Source organism: Centrocercus urophasianus, unplaced genomic scaffold (assembly GCF_019232065.1).
Source record: "Centrocercus urophasianus isolate 14NV4802_14NV808 unplaced genomic scaffold, USGS_Curo_1.0 seq_14, whole genome shotgun sequence".
NCBI lineage: Eukaryota > Metazoa > Chordata > Aves > Galliformes > Phasianidae > Centrocercus > Centrocercus urophasianus.
Window position 1 is genome coordinate 24,932,934 of NW_024884586.1, and position 20,875 is coordinate 24,953,808.

Here is a 20,875-nt window from a genome sequence, read left to right on the forward strand (position 1 = left end):
CTATTTGAAGATGGTTATGATACAGAGCAACTGATGCCAATAAGAATACAAGGATTATAGTATGTTCATGTTTCAAAATTTTGGGGGGATTTTATTCTATGGATTTCTTTCTATAAAATGAAGCTTAGTGACAAAAAGTCCGTTTTTAAGTAGTTGAGGGTTTTTTTTGTTTTTGTTTTTGGTTTTTTTTTTTGTTTTTTTTTTTTGTACAGACTTTTTTACATACTTCCATGGAAATTAGAAATACAGTAACTTCATCTTATTACAGAAGAAGTAGTAGACAGATCAATTTTCAGGTGATTTTTGGAAATCTGCAGCAGTATCAAAATTCCTTTCAAAGCCCAGGGCTTCTGCAAACTCTTTGGACTACCTACCCAAATCAATATATTGTTTCCATTGTACACTTTAATCTGTTTCTTTGCAATTTCAAAGTGTAGGGAAGGTATTTCAACCGGGAAGTGAAGTACATGTACCCCTCACACCTGTTTCCGTTAAAACATAAGATTTTCCATCTTACTATCAGAATATGTCCTATCAAAGCTTTGTGTTGCCCTGGGAAAATCAATCATGAGGCCTGTGCTTCCTCTTCTCCTCTATGCATTATAGTATGTTCAGGCTGTAGCCGTTGTTTTTTTACATGCAGAGTGAGATTTTTTTTTACTTCAAGTCTTGTCATTTGACACTCATTCCAGTAGTATTTGCTGCTGCAGTATGTTTTGTGTTTGTCTATTCTCTTAAGGCTAAATTCTCACTGATAATCAATATGAATCCCCATATTTCAACTACATGTGACTACAGTAAACTTCATTCACCTGCACTTTTTAGTATGTGAACAGAAAAGGAAACTTAACTTAGATTTTTTTTTCATATTAGGGGAGTGCATTTAGTTGAAATGGTAATCTAGTATGCATCTGGGTGTTCATGAAGAGTTAAGAGAACAGGATAAGAAGGTCTATTATCTGTTAGAAAGGGCTTCTTTTTTTTTTTTCTTTAGCATTTCATCTGTAATGATTTTTTTTTTCCATAATAGAATATCCCATGCTGCTGCAGAACCAATATTTGGGGCAATAAAGAGTTTTTTTTTTTTTCCACTTCTATTACCAAGGGGAAATATTAGGGAGGTCTTTGGCTGTAGGCGCTAAATGAGCAAACACCACTTAAGCCAGGCTCTGCTTCCTAAACAAGTATTTAATCTCCTCATTAAAGATATATGAAACTAGAAATCAATGAGAGCTGGTGTTTAGAGCTTTTTAGCGGAACTAATGACTACACCTTGTCTAACATTAGAAACTTCACTTGTGGTTTACAGCTGCTACACATGGAGAAACATGAACCTAGAAGGAAAGAATTTCTGAAGTGCTAATAATTATACAAAGAGTTCTGGATAAGCAGGTCACATAAATACATTACATAAAAAAAAAAGAAACCAAACATTCTTCAATTCAAATGTCAATCTCTTAAAGCACAATCTGAATCATCTAGAAAATAGCAATAAACATGCAAGTCTTGAATTAAAACTTCATTCAGTTTATTATAAATTATCCTAAAGCAGAAATAATCACAAACTCAAAATGCCAGTATGGGGGACAGTCTGAACTGGAGAGTGGGTGACAAAATTTTCCTGGAGTAGTGCAGATACCATCTACTCAAAAATAAATAAATAAATAAATAAATTTGACAATGGAGGAAAGAATTACCTCCATGAACAGAAAAAAAGCCACGAGGTATCATTGAGAGATGTTATTTCTGGTCTCATATCTGTATTTCTCCTAAATGATTTGTAGAAAAACATGAGACTTTTTTTCACACAAAAAGTGTGAAGCAGTTCTTAGGAAGTACAGTGCAGTTCTTACATAGTAGTAAAAATCATGATTATGGACATAGAATGCAGACATTGTGAAAGAGAAGAAGTTGAATGATTTTGGGAAAATTATTATTACCATCCTACTGTGATCAAATTGCATGATTATTGTGGTCAATGCTGATTTTATTTATTATGTGGGTTAAAGAGAATTCCATTTATTATTCTTTTCCAAATTGGCTGACTTAACTACCTGTTATGTAGCAAAATATAATTAGTTGAATCTTCTTTGAAAATGATTTATCCAGGTTAGGCTGACAGCACAGTCAAGTCCACTGAAAATTTTCCTCTAAGAATTGTCAGTCACCACAAGGGTGGGTATTTAACCAATACGCAGAGTGGGATAATATGTAGATTCCTTCAACATATTTGCCACAGTAGTGTGGTGTTTTCTTTTTCTATTCTTAACAATAATTTCAATTGTCTAATGCTTCAATCTGTTGTGATGATAATGAATATGGAAACCAAAGCGGTCACAAGTGAAGTCTTTTAACAATTAGTACACCAACACAGCTATCTATGTATTAAATGATTCAGCATAAGCAAATGCAGCCAAAGCTGGAATGCATACTTAAGATCCAATTCAGCTCTATAGATACAGATACGTTCCAGGAATTATTATATTTCCAAGAAGAACTTAAATTTTCAGATATTTTGTCTGAAAATTGCCTGGACTCCTGTATATATCCAGAGTGTCAGCTGAGAAAAATAAACGTTTTGGGGCAATCCTTGTTTAGGAAAATTAGTATCCTAATTCCGCTTAAAATGTAGAAGGCTATTGTTCTCACCTCCCTGCTGTCCATATAGCTTTGACCTTCCCTGAAAATGCATGGTTTTTAATTCCTCACTTGGTAAGCAAGTGGTCCTTTACTCTCCCCTCTGATGGTAATGAATTTATATTTTCAAATGGTTTCCATAGGAATCAACTACAGAAATATCATGCCTGTGTGAAGTTTCCACAATTAGGAGAGTATTAAGAGAGTCTTTGATCTTCCGGGAAAGCCCAAGTTATGGATCTACATACAATCTGAAAAATCTGGCATTCTTTGTTTTCAGGAAGAATGTGGTTCAGCATCATCATGCATTTTCAACCATGCTCAGTTTGCTGTTCATAATCCTCTGATTCATGTGATTCACAGATTAGAGCTGATCAAGACTCTCTTCATTTCATAGGGTGACAGCTGTGTGTGTCCATGCAAAACATGGTTCCTCTTTCATGTTGCTGTTGCCACTACTGAGATACACCACCCACTGCTTAAGCATGCTCACATCCCCTGATTGGTTTCCATCAATGTTCAGCAAACATCAACGAATGTCAATGGGGGCAAATTCTTCTGCATGGAGAAATTCAGTTTTGCACCTTTGCTTCTTATGCATTCCTATGTTAGAGAGCATTCTGTTAGACTGCTCTAAGAAGATTCAACTAATTGAAAAGCCAATATCAGGAATTGTGTAACAGAAAAACTACAGAGAAGGAAGTAAAGCTATATCTTAGTATTCTTGATTTGAAAATAGTTGAAATGTGAGTAGTACAAACAGATATAAATTCATGAATGATGTGGAAAAGGAGAATAAGGAACTAAATTTTGTTAGGACTCACAACGTAATTTTTGAATTGTATTCAGTTTATCTCATTTTTGAGGTTAATTCAGAGGCAGAAACGCTATTCAGTTTGCTTACAGCAGTTTGTGTAAGTGTGGCATAGTTCTATACAATTACATAATATTTAGTAAGAAGGATTCATGCATTTGAAGTGTAAAGGTAACTGATTAAAAAAAAAAAACTATCATCAACTGCATTTAGTTTGGAGCTGGGCTGTTGAATTTGAAGAATTCAAATGTAATAATCAGGGCTGCATTCTGTTCTCTTAATGAAAAGCTAATCGAAATGCACACTGATTGTTTATTTCATTGACTGTTCCTGTTGCTTTTCCCCTTAAACTAATCCTTTCGCTGTATTTTACAAAATTGTACTTGAAGAACTAAATATGTATATTTTAAATAGAAAACTAATCCTGTCACATATATTTTACAAAATTGTACTTGAAGAACTAAATATGTATGTTTTAAATAGAAAGTATAGCTTCCTGTTACATTTATGTGAAATAATCAGAAGCTATTTTTAGTAACAGCAGTTTAAACACTTTTTAAGCTAAGGAAAAGTGTTAAATTTCTGACATAATTTTGTGAATCAATTTGTTTTTGCCACATTCTTACATGTCTTCACAGCTTACAGGACACACCTTCAAGCAAGATTAAATCTAATTTTAAATAGCTCTTTTATTAATAGACTTGCAATATGGTTGAAATTACCTGACTGTTTAACTATACAGTAAGTGGGTGAAAACACAAGCTCTCTATTATAAGCATATCATGTAAATGGAAATGTTTTCTTTTTTTGAGAATTGTGAAAGGCCAAAAATTTTTAGTGGCTGATCTTGAAGTCTACAAGTGTTAAGTGAAACAAAGTGCTGTTTTTCATTCTTTGGTTTCTTATCTATTGGCTTCCCTGTTCGATATCTCAACGTAGCTTTGGGTCTGAACATGGTAATTTGATTCTCTGCCATGTCCCACAAGGTTACTTCAGATTCCAGCTATTCAGCAACTTGTATCTGTCAGTCCTATTGTAACATATCCATTCCAGAAGAGATGTGATATTCATTCATTCAAATTTAAAATGGTGTGTTTTATTCTACCTTCTGAATTGCCTCTGAAATGCAGAAGAAAAACAAAAGTTATATGGAGGAGGAATAATTTACTACTACGACTGAGAAAATGATCATTTCCTAGAGTTAATAAAGTGACAGTCCCTGTGGAAATGCTTTTCTGTTAGCCTATGGAGGTGCCAGGTGCTGGAGTCTGGGGCTCCTGCTACTACCTACCACCCCTACTGCCTTGCCTTGCTGCCCCGCCCCATAGGATGCCCCCACCAGTGCCAGCCCCCCATGGCACACTGACAACGTGGAAACAGCATATTTCTTCCTTTAGTTAAAAGGCTCAGATATTACTAAAAGTGGCTGTTCTGAAAGGATGGTCAGCCTGGTAGCTGTCTGGAGGTATGTATATTTGTGCTATGGGGAACAGGAATAAGTCAAAAGAGCAGCAGATTTCCCTTGAAAACAGTTGATATGTGTACGCAGTAAACTTAGTTGATATTGAACTGCCTCATTCTTAGAGTGTTTCTGTTATATTTTTACTTGTTTCCTAGTTAATAATCATCTGCAGCTGAATCACAGTATGCTGTCACATAACTCCAGCATCTAAAACACATGCTACCAATGAAAAATTTGTAGATGTTTTCAATAAGGTCTACTTCTTAATGCCAGTGTAAAATGAATGAAGTTTATGATGAAAAGCTTGTGACCTAACAGAGAAGGGAGAAGTCTGGATTAGCCACTGAAGGAAGATGTTTATCTAGCAGGTTGTGACTAAAATTGCAGTCAATCTGTTTACCATTGCTAATCTTCTGCTTGGTGAAAGAGGTATTCTGTATGAAGCTAATTAAAGGGCTGACACTCAGGTAGATTGTATAATTAGCTCTTTCTTTTGTGCTTTTTGTGGTAGATTTGATGTGAAAATACGGTGGCATGAAATTGGTCAAATGCAAAATTATCAGGTTTTCCCAGATGCCACATTTAGTGCAAATGATGATCAGTCATTCACCTATTGTTTTTCTTTTTCTGGATTAATAATATTCTACTTGTAAATCACATACAGTGCATTGTAAAAGCATGAAAAAGCAGTAGTTCAAAATCAGTGGACCCACACAGATAGAAGACTAAGATGCACACATTTTATCACAGTTTACACTCAATGCTCAAATTAGCATTCTTTTCTTTAAACATATCCTTTGCCATCTTTGGTACAAGTATTGCTGTGCTGGAGTGTTGGATAACTGCAATACTTTCATATTTCTAGGGAGGAGAAATCTATCGGAAAATCATAAGGATGACAACTAAAGATGCATAAATAAAGATACCAGCATACCAACACCATTTTATGTTCATCATTGATGTCTTTCTTTATTTTCTTGTCACCCAACTCCCATCTACTTTGTGCCATTTAATAGTTTTGACTTTTGCTGATTTCATCTTGGAAAATAGAAAACTGTGCAAGAAAACACTTCTGTGGATATTTTTGGAAAAAGAAGATAATGTGTAAGCTCTCGTTGCTAAATGAAAGCTTAAGCTTATGTCAGGCTTCACAAAGCACACAAGGCTCTGATTTTGTATCATTAAGGACTCATTATCTCTTTCAACTTCTGTTGAAAGCATTCATCCATAACCATAGTGAGCACTGAAACAAGAGAAGCTACTAGATCAGTTATAACACTTTTTTTTTTTTTTTTTTTTCCTCCAGGTTTAAAAAGCCTTTAAAAGATTGGATTTCATGACACAAGAACAAAAAGCTGGTATACAAGGAGAATCTGGGAGGTTATTTCTGAAAGTAAATTAAAAAATAACCCTGCAAGAAAAAGAGATGCAATGCTTTCTTAGTCCTGCCTTTATACCTCAGCTTTAAACTTGACTTCGGTCTAAACATTATTTCCAGAAAAGAGGAGTGTATTCATTATTCAGTGCTAAGTGCTGAAGAGAAAATTCTAGAATGGAACAGAATGAAAAAATCTCAATGCAGTGACCTTACCATTTTATTCTGTATTAATATACAACCTTCTCGCAGCAAAACTCTCAATTGAATTCAGCAGTAGATTATATGAGTGGCAATTTCTAGTTTTGCAGGTTTTGTTTACACTTTCATTACACCTCTACCGTATTATCTGATGTCTTGATACAGTTTTCAGGCTCATAGCCACTTTAATCTGCTCCCGCGCTCAGCATGTCTGAGTGAACTTGTTGGCATAAGGGAATTTTGAAGGTTATATTGCAGTACATGAATCAACAGAAAATGAAATGCACTTGAGACATGATCAGCTAGTTCTAATTCATTGTGGAAAGTTATACGTACCAAAATGCGTTTAATGTAATCTGATCTCTTTATTCAAACTTGAATATGTGAGCAATTCAGTAGGAGTAGAATGACAAGTTTGTTTTAAAAAAATAAGTTTATATTGAATGCTATTTTAGTATATCTCTGACATATTTACATTTAACAAGTAGAGAAAAGTACAGTCTTTGAGCATAAATTTCTGTTTTCGCACACAAAATAACAGGGAATAAGGTTATTTCATTTCCTGCAATACGATATGTCATTATGATGCAGGTCAGCTTGATGATAAATGTTAAATAAACCCTCTGCATGTGTAGGTGGGTAAACAGACTAGAATACTGCTAGATTGTTACTGCTGCATTTTAAGAATGAAATAAATAGAATAAATAGAATTTATAGAGCAGTGTGCACTATTTTATAAAATGCAAGTTTGTGGCTGCAGAATACTTTGGTCTTGAATAGCTGACGGTTGATAGCTCAACCTATTAACAAACAGGAGTCTATAATCATTTCTTTTCTTTAGAAATGGACTGTAACCATGCATAAATATAGCTCAGGTGTGTTATTGTTACACAGTATTATTTTGCTAGCATAGTTATAAGTCCCAAAATAACTAATGGTCTACAGTGTTGTGATATGGTTTTGTTTACATATTTTTGGGAAAAGTATTGTTTTTTACATTGGAAGGACATGTTAGTATGGGTGAGAGAGATTAATTAAGAAACTTCTGTTTGTCATGTTGAGAATGTTGTAACATTCCTAAAAAATCTATAGTAATGTCCCTAAAAATTGCATTATTTGTAATTCTTGACTTTTGTCATTTATGGAGCAAAGAGAAATCTGATTTAGGAAAAAATGTGATAACCTAGGTGAGTGCCTATAAATAGGCATTAAAAATCTTGCCCATATGTGAACAAACTGATAGCAATCAAGTATGTTTTAGTTCTTGTTGCACAGTTTGTCTCCTAATACTTTTTTTCTAGGCAAATGGCTGGTTGTAGTATGCCCATGTATGGAATCGAGAGGAATGCAGAAGGTAATGTAAACATTAAAAATACATATTTCAAACAATTTAAATGTGAGTGACAAGACTGTGAAAATCAGATCTACATAGAAATATGTAAAATACATGACACACCATAACCTGTAGAAACCATTTGAAGCTATCAATGCTGTGTAAAAAAGTATGTGTTACTTGTCATATTAAAACTGAAAAATGAGATAGAAATAATGCATAACTGAGGTCTGTCATCTCATATAAGTAGTATGGAACATTTTCAGTTCATAGATCAAATTTAAAAAAAAAAAATACCAAGGGAATGTAAAGATTTTGATCACATATCAGGGAAAAATGTGTTAATACAAATCATTTTAGTATTCCTTAACCTTTTCATTACTTTTAAATTCTATTTCATATTTTGTTTTATTGACTCTCAATTTATTCAGTGTCACCTAAACTAGATGACTTAGAGCTTTCAAACTGTAATATTTCTGGTAAAGCAATTTTTGCTTGTTTGAGATGAAAATGAATCTCTAAGGACCAGAACTCCAAGGGGGAAGAAACTTCCACTTGCAGCCATCTCTTCGTTTCATCGGTTACTCAGAAGTCAAATGAATTTCTTAAGGTCACAAATGAAATTACATTCACACCTAAGAAAAGAAAAGTGAATGGTCTGATACTCATGCCAGTGTTTTAGCCACTGAATATTTTCTCTTTGTCTTTCTTACTATGAAATCTGAAATGACCTGAGGAGTGAGGCATCTGGTGCCTGTGTGTGAGAGAAATTAAAAGCTCAAGTGCTACAGTTTTTAGTATTATAGAATACTGTAGATGTGGGTTGGTTTGTGAATAGAAGAATTAACTTTCATAATTAAAATTCAATTAACAATAAAGTATCTTCTTCAAAGCTAAAATGCAATGCATTCTTTTATTTTTATGAGCAATATCTTTTCCTTTATGGCTTGCTAGCTTTGCTGTATTTATGTTGATTCTTCTATGTATAATTACATGCTTATATAAACAGGAGCCTATTTCGTGTATTCATTTGTTATTTGTCATCCACCTGTGTTACAACACCATTTCTAATAGATAATTTTTTTCATTAGGAAGTCAAAATGCATTTTGTTAGATATCTCTGTTTCGGTCCATCCAGAGAGTGAGGGAAGAGTAGCAGAGTAGGGTTCTGCTGTGTCTCTAAGCAGCCCAGAGGGCACTGCAAAGAACAAAGGAGGTATGGTACAGCTGAAATAATAATTTCTGTGTTGTTTTGGAGGAGCCCAAACATGGATCTTAAGAAACAAACTTCTCCATTGATGTCACTAGCACAATGAAGTAAGCACAGACTTATGCAGACATGTTTTCTTTAAAAATAAAATATGCACAGAAACTCCTCTCTGTTAAAAACATAAATCATTAAATAGAATACTGTGTTGCTGCTTTGAGAAATCAGGAGGAGCTTATAAAATGAGAAATTAGAAAGGGAAAATCATGAGAGAACTTTTGAGATAGAAGGAGAAAGACTAGCTGAGGGTTGTTTTTTTTTTTTTTTTTTTTTTTTTACCCAAAAAAAGAAATGTGTATTGTTATCTTTTTCTACATTTCTGTTTTTTTTTTTTCAATTAAAAGAGGGGATTCTCTTTTCCACCTGCTATATACTTGCCAGAGTTCTAAAGCATGGTGGATCAGATGATCTCCAGAGGTCCCTCCCAACCCCAATGATTCTGTGATTCTGTGAAAGCCTACCACTTTACTTTATTGGAGATGAAGGCATCATTTGTATCTATTCTGTAAAGATACTTTTAGTGAATTAACACTGTTGCACCCACATACCTCCAAGTATGTATATTTACTATCAGCCTATCTCATGCTGTTCATGTTGCTGTAGGTATCCTTCTCAAATCCATTATTTTCAGTCAGTGTTGATTTATGAGATTATTTTATTTTATTTTTAAATTGAGAAGCAGCATTTTCATTTTATGGGAGTTCAGTTAGGCATTCATACCTGGAGCTAGCAGAACCATTGAAATTCCCTGTTCTGTCAAGGAGTACATAAAGAAACAGCTGAAGTAATAAAACCTGTTCTCTGATTTGTATTTCCTAATTTCTTAATGTTGAACTATGTTTGGAACTTTCCCAGAGTTTGAAAAAGCAGGACTCCTTTTTTATATTGTTTATCTGATCTCTGAACTCAAATTGAAGATGTTCAGTCACTTTAAAGCAATTGCTGAATGTATTTTAAGATGACTTGTTTGATTTTATATTAAAATAAATTACTGTGCTTATATGATTTGTAACAACTGCCTTTAAAAAGTATTCTTTGACCTGTGTATCCTTTGTGATTAGAAATTTGATTCACATTAAGATAATACAGCAAAAAAAATTATCTTGAAATGAGATACAACATTTTCTTTTTTCCTGATTTACCTTCACTGTCTTTTGTGTTGCCTGTAGAAATAAATGGAACACTCAATAACGCTTAAAACTTATGATGACAAAGTTACCTCTTCAAATTTGAACAATTTTAAGCCAACAGTTTTGTAGGAATTCAGTGATAAGCATCTTGTGTCCACTCTTTAATTGCTCAAATTCTGTGCCCAGCATTAGTCCTCACTACTGGGTATTAGCTGAAGTGTCTTACACATATTCACTTGCTGTTTTCTATTCTAGTAAGACAAACAAGAAACAGCCAAAATCTACTTGACTGGTAGGACTCTAGCTTTCTGAAGGGTACAGCCATGAGTGTTCAGTGCCTGGCTCCTTTTGTTTGAAGAAGTGCAGTTGACATGGTGTCTCTGCCCTGTAGCTATATCAGGCTCAGCAGTGGCATAATGTAGACGGAGTCAACTATGACAGGAATTTTATTGTTTCCTGATTCCCCAAAGTGGTCTATTATGGCCAGATTTTATGAGATGGAGCAATGTGTTCAAAAAATTACTTCAAGCCACTGGGAGATGATGAAGTTTGAGGGCTGGCTGGCTGGCTTGTTTATTGTTTCACACTTTCCCAGTTTGGACTAGGCAGTTTATTGTATTCAGAAAAGCAGTGAAAACCTTGTCTCAAATATACTCAGTGCTCCCTTGCAAGAGTCATAGTGAAAAGTGCTTCTCAATAACGATAAATCTGAGTGGTTTTCATCTATATTTTTCTGTATGATAGTTATTTGAGTCTAGTGCATTTGTTATAAACTTGTTTTATGTTTTGGGCTTTGTTGACATATTTGGAAGAGAAATTATCTTGTAGGTTTATACTGCATGATCTTTATGTTATTTAAGTATATATATGGATAAACAAAAATTCACATTAGGCTTCAAAATTCTGCTTGGTAGTATGAATCTGCAAAGATTTGATCATGTTATAGAGATGAATCAAGCTAAATTTTAAGTTTTATTTTCTGATCATCTTTCAGTGAATTAATCTCAAACTCTGCTAAGATCTCATCAAGACATAGTAAGCAATATAGGCACTTGCTTTTTGAAATGCTTGTGAGGACCTCAAAACAGAACATAAGGATAAAATGTTTTCCCCCCTCCCCCTCCCCACCCTCCTTTTTTTTTTCACTTTCTTGACAATAAAATCAGTGTTAAAAGTATAAACCACAAAGCCTTCTTTTTAGTATCAAACAATGGAGGACAACTTTAGATCTGTGAAAATATAAAAATGGTCTTGGGACATACTATTAACGTAGGCCTCTATTAGTGTAAATGATGATTATCTGAGTTTGGAAAACAATTCTTCTGTTTTAATCAAGAAATAGCAGACTGTAAAGATAGATCAAATAGGTTTTGATCTACACAGAAGAGGGTAGCTGCAAATTCATGAACTGATATTTATAGTGGCTGTGAAAATTGACATCATTCTGCTGCCAAATTGCTGAGACGCGCCTCAAAACTTGTGAGGTAGTTTCAGAGAATCAAAGAAAAGTAAGCTGATGGCAGATATGATTTGAAGAACTGTGCAGATTTAGAAGGTGCTATTCCAAGCCAGTTTCCTACTCCTGAAAAGAGAGAAAGTAGAGCCAGTGCAGCTATCATGCACAGAGTAATAGTCATGTATTCTGTGCACAAATCATCACTGGTCATCAGCAGAATTCTGTGAGTTCTGGAAGTTCTTTAGAGATTCATTCCCAAACAATTATTTCTCAGTAGAGAAAATATGATAAATTTTCTGTAGTCCAAGTGAAATAGAACTGAAATAAGCTCCAGAAGGAGTTGGCTGAGTCACCATCCCTGAATGTGTTTAAAAACTGTTTGGATGAAGCCCTCAGGGACATGATTTAGCAGTGAGTTAGAGTTATGGTAGTATGGTTAGGTTGCTGTTGGACTTGGTAATCTTGAAGGTCTTTTCCAACCTTAGAAATTCTATGACAGCCCTTGGAACAGTGTGGCCTTTAGGACTTCAAAGCTATTGTGTTTAAAGCATTGAACTATCTACATATTGGTCAGAGTATACATCGATCAATATTGCGCTCTGTTCATACACAATCTGGAAGTATTTTCCAACAGGCCATTTTTTCATTGTTTTTTTTCTTCTGGATTTTTCCCTGGTTAAATGGTTATTCACAAATATACTTTTTTTTGGTACCTATGAAGAACTTTAGCCCTCTAACATTTTTTTCTCTCACTGTCTTCCAACATTTTAGTGGAAAACTAAGTAATAATGTTATCAATTAGAAATACTCAATTTTACTGAATAGCTTCATTTATTTCAGCTGACAATGCTTATAACTTGCACTTTTCCACAGATATTTTGTCTCTGTTCCTACATGCTCTGTCCTGCATACAGAATTATGTAACAGCTTAAGAAAAATAATCCCCAACCTTGGTCTCTGGGCAGTTTCTTATGCAGTATGAAATGTCAATGCATCTATAGCCTGGAAAGCTGTACACATGGACTTTTCTGGTCCTTGAAGAATGAATGTCAACAAGCCAAGAAAATCTTGTCATTTACACATAGTTTTGAAGGAGTGCATTTGTCTAGTATATCTCTAGCTCTGTCGCTTTTGAGATCACTCATTGTTTTCCTTCTCATTGTTTTCCTTAGACAACTGACCAGAGAGGTCGTGGATGTCTCATCCCTGGAGGTGTTCAAGGCCAGATTGGATGGGGTCCTGGGCAGCCTGGTCTAGTATTAAATGGGAAGGTTGCTGGCCCTGCCTCTGGCAGGGGAAGTTGGAGATTCATGATCCTTGAAGTCCCTTCCCACCCTGGCCATTCTGTGATTCCGTGATTCTGTGAAGTGTAATGAGTACTGAAAACTATTATATTCTTTTATAGCTGCTGTGTGAAATGCATAAATGTAATTTAATGAAGCATTTCTATCATTTTCAGCTTACTATAAATGTTGTGTGATTAGCATATTAATAATAAATTGGTTTTTAGCTGGAAAATAACTAAAATACGCAAGTGGTCACTAAAGTTTCCATTTATGCTCCATATGCTTAGCTCAAAAGACTTCAGTGTTGTCACTGGTTTACAAAATTTGTTTCCTTTTATAAAATTAAGAATCTTGATTTTCCTATTTAAAATGCACTTAATGAAAGAATTTAATCTGACAAGAACTGACTTTCAGCTCACTTTGATTGAAAGTGAATGCTAACAATTACTGCTGTATTCTGCTTGTGAATTTGAGTTTACATTGTTGGTCTTTTTGGGGGTATAATTAGTTTACTATGTTATGTAATTATTTGCTTCCGTATGATATTTCCTTATTAGTGCTTGACTTTTATTGATTCTTAAATTCTTACTACATGCTAAGAAGTTGTATATGAGTAATTACATTTTGTATAAAAAGTTCGAAATGAATCTGCAATTGCGCAATTTTTCTAGATCTACTACAAGATGTTGAACTATTTTCCAGTTTCATGGCAACTCTTATTATTGAATAACAGGCAATATATTCCAGTTGTTCTATGCAGCCAAACAATGAATTGCACTGTAGGAATTGAAGCCAGTCACAATTCTGTACCCCTGGCATGTGAAAAAAGTTTGTTAATAGTGAACCAGCATGGAAGTGATACATTTCTCTTGTAATTCCAGTACAAATCAACATGATTTTAAGGGACTCAGACTTTTTTCAGGGAGCAGTGTTTTTATGAGTGCATCTTGAATGCAGCTGTGTACATTTTTATGGACAAAAAACAAAATGCAGCATGAGATTTTTTATGTATTCCAATATCCATGAAAACTCACTTATTTTTGTTGCTACAAGTTTGTTACTGATCCAAAATGGTGAAGAAAAGAAAAAAAAAATAGTAGGAGGAGGAGAAAAGGGGAAGGATAACAGAAACAGCACAAGAAAAAAAGACAACAAAAGGGAAAAATGCAGGGGATAAAAGAATCACAAATTCATTCTTTTGTTGTTCTTCCAGCTGCATCTGTGAGCAATTGTCACAGTTTCTAGTCAAACTGTACTTGACTTGTTGCCAACATGAATTTTCCAAAAAACCAAATGTAAACAAACTCTGCAAGCGCTTCCTCATTTACCAAGCCAGTAATTATTTACTTTGTTTGGACCTAGTATTACTGTCAGTTCAGCTTTGCAGTCTGTAATGTGTTTGCTAATGAAACCATGAGGTCTAAAGCTATGTATTAACCTTGTCACCCTTCAATTTTTAGCTCAATAAAGTTGCACCATGGTTTTGTAAACTAAGGCTTAAGGATAGGCAAATGATTAATTATACTTTCTGTTTTCCTTTATCTAAGTAAATTGTTCATCTTTAAATCTGCCTTGCATTTAAGGTTAACTCACTTAATCCGAAGCACTGAGAGGATGTATCATTTAGAATGGTTGTAATTATCATTTATACTTCATATTTGAAAGCTGGTAAATATGCATAACTGTACTTGAGTTGATAACTCATGAAATCACTTTAAACTGATTGCTCAGATACAGTAAATGTGTGACAAGTAAGTCAGACACTCAGGTAGGGGAACAATAGGAACATTTAGGTTGAATTTGGTTGACTGCATGGGTATGGCGTTTTCTCCTGGGCATGAAAGTTGAATGTGTGTCATGCTTGCTTGTTGGGTAGAATTTTGGATTATGGATCTGTTAATTCTGGAAAGGGAAATTAATGTATTATCAGAAATGAGTATAGAGCATTATTTCACTAGATATCATACATTGAGCAGAATTAATTTTACTTAACCTAAATAGATATGACTACTTACTTTTACTCTAAAACACTCATGATTTTATTGGAGATTGATTACGTTTAGAAAATCAAATTGATTAGAATACAAACAAACCATTCATGTGATTAGGTCACTGGAAAAGAAGATATTCAAGTGGTCTGCTAGGTGTGCTAAGATTTTATGACAGTGAATTGTGAGTGAATGCTCCTTTTTCTATCCCTTAATCTCATGATTATATCTTTCTTGCCATATCCAGTGCCAACTTAAGGCCACTTGATCTGTCCAATGTAATATAAAAGTCTATTAATGGCCTTTAGGTATTCAGAGTGGCCAGAATTTAGTGTAACACGGTGTAAACTTGGTTGGGTTGCTTTTCCTAGAAGGAGATATATTTTTCCCTGATGTGGTAATTATATTGCTAAGACAGTACTGTTGAACAGCAACGATTTTATAATGTCTTTTATTTAGCTGAATCTAGCTAAGTTAGGTTATCCCCTATCAAATAACTTAGTTGAAATCTGTTTAGTTGTTGGGTTTTTTTGGACAAAATCTTCTTTTTCAACCTTGTGTTTTCAAGAACTATACAAGATAAAACTGTTAATAAATCTTGAACATAATTTTTGGTTCAAGATGAGACTCTAACCTCTGATCAGAGTCATTATACAGGTTACTGGAATTGTTGCTACTAGAAAATCTGATATTTCTTAGGATATTAATCTATGGAATTAATTAATAGAATAAATGTGACTTGTAAGAGTATCGTGTAACTAAAAATGCATTACTAAGCCAAGATAATGCAAATCAGGACTTGAAATATATGCCAGAATGATGCTAACAGCTAAACAAAATGACATTTTTTTGTTTTGAGGAACCCTTGAGTATAATCAAGTCTGCAAAGACTCACCTGGCCATTTGTATGAGAGTTTAGGACGAAAAGATGACTAGAGAAACTTTCTTGATCATTTAGTTTTCAGTTGCCAGAATATTTTTGTTAAACAATATGTGCAATTAGAAACTGAAAATATTCATATCCTAAGGACTACTATTCTTAAAGTCTTTGTTCTGGATGGCTTCACATGAATAGAACCTGAGATCTAATACTGTTTCTAACTGCAGTGGATGTGGAATTAAAGATGAAAAGTAACACAAAAACAAGCATTTAACTTCTGGGAAGTGGTTGACTTGTTTTAGAATTCCAAATTTTATATAGTTCTACATGAGATTTTCCTCAGTCCCGTATTTATTGGAAGAATATTTTCTATATACAATGTTTTTCTTTACTGATAAACAAAATAAGCAAATTTTGGTTTGAAGATTTCACATAAAAGAAGTTATAATTTAGTGAAATTTAATATATGTAATTAAAAACTCTTGGAATTTTTCGTTGTTATTTTTTGTATTCTAGAGTTCTGTCTCACGCTTTTTCTATTTCATTTCATGGGTTTCTTTTGAAGATTATTTTGGCTTGTAAGCCAAAGTTTTACAGTTGAGTCGTACAAAAAAATCCTCCTCTGCAACACAAGTGTACACAAATCGCTGGCAGAGGCTAAATTGTGGATAATTGGATTGAGCTATGAGCTTAAAGATGAAGGGGACAAAAAGCATGTCCCAAAGCTGCATTTGATAGTCTTAGAGTCTTATCTGAGGATATTTTACACCAGGCTTGAAGACTGTATTTGTTCACAGTGATTTGTACAATCTACAGTGACATTTTATTTGAGCTGAAGTTACACAGACAAACCATGACAAGCATTTAGCTCTTTCTTTTTTGGTTTTGATGATATATCAGAGCAAAACCTGCTGTGGAAGGTTGCTGAGAGACACAGCTTTAAAATGTTGAGAGAAATATTTTAATGGTTGATGATAAAGACATACAATGAGCTGCAACAATAATCTTTTATCAGAGGTAGCTTACATAGGAGATCTGTGTTCAGAAACAAGTTCTTTTTCACGCTACAGGAGGCAACACTTTGAACACTGCAAAAAAGGGAAAAATACTATTTTGCTTTAGCATGCATACATTCCCAAATGAATCTGTAAACTTTTTAAGGACATACGATTACTTTTCCAGTCATCTTTGTTTGTAATAGAGGTAGGGAAAAACAAACTATGGCTTTTCCTTTAGTTTTAAAAGAAACAGCACTAGAGGCTTTTGCAAATTACTACACTTTACTGATACAGCACATAAAGTAGCATGGAATGAATTTTTTTTCTGCTGATATTTCTCGTGGTAACATGCTTCTGAATTTTTTCTTCATCACAATATTTATTTTAAAGTTGTTGCTAGGATAATTAGGCAATCAGGTTAATTTATACAATGATTTGTTATGATCTTCATTGTAATACAACATTGTTCCCACCGAGGCCAGTGGTATAAGATCCCAAAAGGCAAAATTAGATCCCTTGTCTGCCAGGTACATTGTATACAGACTGTAACATTTGTATATTTTTTCCTCTTCTCTGTAATTTTTTTTCCTGCAAAGAACTTTTGGAGATCAGAGAAGATGTATAGTGATATATAGGAAGTTTTATGGTAGTTACACACATAAATACATGCATACACACATTTATAGCTCTATTTAGCTAAATGCAACAGAAATGACATATATATTTCTTAATAATAATGTAGATTATATTGATTTTTTTTTTGTAGACAGTAAAACACACACATTAACATGAATTAATTTATTATTAAAAAATAATTTAAAAGATTTTTGAAAGGCTATTGTAAAGCAGTGTGAAATTTTAACTTCATGCAATAGCTCTCTTTTCTGACTACCTTTGAATGTTTCAGAACTTCCTTATATTAGGGTTTCCCTAGTGTAAAGTTCTCTTTTCTTTGTGTAAAGTTCTCATTTCTCTTACCATCAATAAGACTGACCAGTGGTGCCTTATGCAAAATTAGACATTTACACAACTGTGGACTGTTCTTCATATGACAAGTTCTACAACAGTTTTATTTTATGGGACAAAAGTGGAACTGTTTTATTTTACTCTCTAAGTGGATTTTTCTTAGCCTACTTTTTAATGGATCAAATCCCGTACTACAAATCCAACTGAAAATATCTATTTGTCTTTAAGTCTTGAATGAAGTATTGAAGAGTTTCAGTTATTGTTCTAATTGCCAATACTGGAGAAAACAGAGATAATAGTCAAGGTCAGGGTCCCATTGTGGCAATACCTGTATAAAATACACAGTGGAAAATACCTCTTCTCTGAGGAGTTTATAGACTAAGAAGATAACGCTGACAAATAGAGGAAAAAAGGAAGCAATACTGTTCACATGATAATGATCTGAAACATACTCTCATAACTGATTGATTTGAAGTATTTCAGTAGCTGACATACTTCTCAAGGACTTAGTTTTCTGGCAGTGCTGTAATATCAAGCTTGATAATATCAAGAAGCTCAACAGTAAAAACTCAACAGTTAGTTTTGAAAATGTTGCCGTTTTCAATTTTCCTGCAGTCTAAAAAAGAACATTGAGACAAGATCAGAACTGGTCTCCATTAGTTTTAATCCTAAAATGATCATAAACCTATTGCTTAGGTTTATGATAACTGGGATGTCTGTGTGAGAATTCAGTATTTCTTTCTGTCCATATTAACAATTGAGTTTTTTCTAATGTGGAAGTCAATACATACAGTACTAGAATAATATCATATAACAATAATTTGTACCATTCTCTCTGTGTTAAACATCAACTACTGGGAAATGTTGTGTTCTCTTTTCCCTTGCAGAGCTGTGCATTTATATTAAACTGTGACTGTGTCTGCATATTAAATGTAATTGTGGCTTAAATTGTATGTGTTCAAGAATGTGATCAGCATAGAAATAGGATTTTTGAATAATGATCCTTCCATGTATTTTAAATAACACAGTCAACAATGACAGGGAATTCTTCCTTATTTGTATAAAGTAGACTTTCTTATTTATGACTGTATCAGACAGGAATGTCTACAGACTGCAAAAACTACTCTCAGAGGAACCTAGTTCTGGCAATCACACAAAAATTCCTGGTTCGTAGCGTTCAGTTGGAATATTGTAAACATACTCTGATCTCCTAGAAAATTTAGAAATGAAGGAAAATGCAGACTAGGATATACTCACTTCCTTTGAATCAATACTTTGAATCAAAACTGTACTGTGTCTTTGAGTAGGACTAATAATCACTATCCACAAAGATTTTGAGTAAAGTAGAATCATATTCCATTTAAAAGTCAGGTTTAATATAAAAATACACAAAGGACATAACAGCCCAGTTAAATGATATTTAAATAATCACAATCTGTTCCTTGAGGCCTTATAGAGATTTTTAGTGATAGAAGAAAGGTAGAGGTACAGAGGTTTGGAAAAGCATGATTCAACTCTTGCTAAAATTAGGGTTCCTTGGAAGACTTTCTCACTCACTTCATGGTACAACATTCTTTTCCATCTGAAGTCCGTGATTCAAATGTTGAATGCTATGAAGACTAGGCATTGTTTATGACAATGCCAGCAATAAAACCAGGCAGTTTTACAGCATTATAGTAATGGTGCATGGAAACCTCAAAACCTACAGAGAAAATTGTTTCTTATTGTTGTTATGACACCTTAAAGATATGAGAAAATACAGTGATGTGTCATATGGATTAGAACTTCCTCAACAGGAGTACTGTGACTTCTAGTTGAAATTTCTATGTTTATAGTTGAATGTTCTATGTCTATATTTGAAAATTATGGCAATTCTAGACTGTCAGCTTCCTGAGAGGGGTCAGCAGGAATGGCCTCTGGGAGGAAGGAGGTCAGAGACTGCCCTGTACTTGAAAGAGCTGACTGCAGCTAGCTTCACAGTGGGCTAAACTGCAGCTTGTTAGACAAGTTTCTGGCAACTCTATAAAAACATATTTAAGGAACTACAGAAAAACACTGAAGAGAGAAGTGAAGGAAACAGGGAGAAATGACAAAGGCAATACCATTGTCAGAACGGGTGTCCCATGGCAGGACATAGATCCCCTGCATGAGGGCACCAAAACCTGTGGATAACTCATGCCAGTGTAACTTCCCTGGAGAGATTCCTCAGGAGGACACCGCTGGTATAATCTGTCACTGGCACAGCTCATTCCAAAACAACCAACAGGAAGAACTACCACATGAAGTGGTTTGTGAGCTTTGCTGACTGGACTACAATGTTAGAATCACTGTTGTAGATAATTATCATTCACCTCACTATGCTTATAGAATGCTTTGGTTTTATGTGCCCTTTTGAAGTTCAACCACGACAGTGCTGGACTGTAAATATGAACTGGTTCAGCTGTGCATATTCTGCCTGAATCTGCTTCTGTATGTTACTTGCAGAGAACTCGGCTACTGCAGCCTAAGCAAGGGCTGGCATCCTACTTGAACAAAGTAAGATGTGTGCCGTAAAATGACATGATAGTTACGCATTTGCCAAGTTCTCGACATGAAATTCATCACATGATTTAGTGAGAAAAAAATAAATTTGAAAAGAAACAATTTATTTTCACAAAGAAGTAGCTTAAAGAAATTATTATATTTGAACATGATATTTGACAATTGATTATTTTTTTCCTCAGTAATCCATTTACTTGTGGGTTCTAGTAGTGGTCACATACTGCATCTGTGCTATAAGCCAATACATTTGTTCAGCTATTGTTTTGACTTCAAAGAGAAAGGGGAAAACACTGCAGGTATTTCAACTTTGATTTCACCTTCTAACAACAACAACAAAAAAAATCCACCTGGCAAACCAAATCAAGAAAACGATTTACAGAATGATCTTTAGGATTTCGGTGTTATTAAATCTGAGGAACTTTATGTATAGTGACTTCATAAGGTTAAATTTGTGAATTTCTGAATGGAAAAGCTTTAAGAGCAACTGAAAAATTCTGTGTTTCTTGTATCTTTATCTGAAAAATTACTCAAACCTGAAATA